The 1,166-nt window shown below is 39.5% G+C and overlaps 1 protein-coding gene and 1 long non-coding RNA gene across 2 annotated transcripts in view; both read left to right on the top strand.

The window, feature by feature from the left end:
- The window catches only part of LOC104960822 (DNA topoisomerase II beta), an 81,678-nt gene that overhangs the window by 38,674 nt on the left and 41,838 nt on the right, over window positions 1–1,166 (top strand). The gene's annotated exons all lie outside the window — the stretch shown is intronic.
- The window catches only part of LOC104960818 (uncharacterized), a 21,201-nt gene that overhangs the window by 2,781 nt on the left and 17,254 nt on the right, over window positions 1–1,166 (top strand). The window lies entirely within an intron of this gene.

Here is a 1,166-nt window from a genome sequence, read left to right as displayed (position 1 = left end):
ATGATATATTAACAAACCCTTCTGTAAAAGCCTTCATAATATTGATAGGAATATAACTGGAAGGTTTGGTGTGTCAAAATCTGCTTAAAATCTGCTCAAATGTGCTTAAAATCTGCTTAAAATCTTCTCAAAATCTGCTTAAAATCTGCTCAAATGTGCTTAAAATCTGCTTAAAATGTTCTCAAAATCTGCTAAAATCTGCTTAAAATCTTCTCAAAATCTGCTAAAATCTGCTTAAAATCTTCTCAAAATCTGCTTAAAATCTGCTTAAAATCTGCTCAAATGTGCTTAAAATCTGCTTAAAATCTTCTCAAAATCTGCTAAAATCTGCTTAAAATCTTCTCAAAATCTGCTTAAAATCTGCTCAAATGTGCTTAAAATCTGCTTAAAATCTTCTCAAAATCTGCTAAAATCTGCTTAAAATCTTCTCAAAATCTGCTAAAATCTGCTTAAAATCTGTTTAAAATCTGCTAAAGTCTGCTTCAAATCTTCTCAAATCTGCTAAAGTCTGCTTGGACCAGATGTGATTTTAAAGGCCCGTCCACACAAAGGCATGAAAAAAATCTTGATGCTTGGCGTGTCTGAAGCTTGGCGATTTCACGCGCCCAAGGCGACCAACAACCAATCAGGAATCTCCCAGGAATCTCCCGCCCGCCCCCGGCATACAAAGCAAAAAAAAGGCTATGTTATGCTACATTACTAGCTGTCCATTCAATGTTAAAACGAAGTGAACTGGATATAAACTCCCCAAACAGGTGAAAACCTACCAGTTTCACCAACTGTCTCTGCCACCACCCTCCATGCCTGGTTCCTCCGGTTTAGGTCCCGGTAGGTGAACAGAGAGCAGTCGTAAAGGACCGGGACATTTCCTACAGCGATGATTAATTTATCCTCCATTTTATGACATATGGAAAAGACCTGCAGTATCTGCATGCACGCGGTTTGATTGGCTAGCGCTTGTACTGGCGGGATTTGCATAAATGGGATTTGATTGGCTGATGCCAGCTTCGAAAGCATCGGGAGCATACAAAGTTGAACATTGCTCAACTTTTGATGCTCACGATGCTTGCAAAGCCATGCTCCGCTCCCCACAATGCAGTTCGGCGAAGATTACAAATCTTCTACGTCACCCCATTCAAATGAATGGGCGAAGCTTTGAAAGATTT

The sequence above is a fragment of the Notothenia coriiceps genome, unplaced genomic scaffold, assembly GCF_000735185.1.
Source record: "Notothenia coriiceps isolate Sejong01 unplaced genomic scaffold, NC01 NC01_scaffold00032393, whole genome shotgun sequence".
In the NCBI taxonomy this organism is placed as follows: Eukaryota; Metazoa; Chordata; class Actinopteri; order Perciformes; family Nototheniidae; genus Notothenia; species Notothenia coriiceps.
The sequence above is the reverse complement of the archived record's forward strand: the minus strand, read 5'-3'. Positions and strand labels throughout refer to the sequence as shown.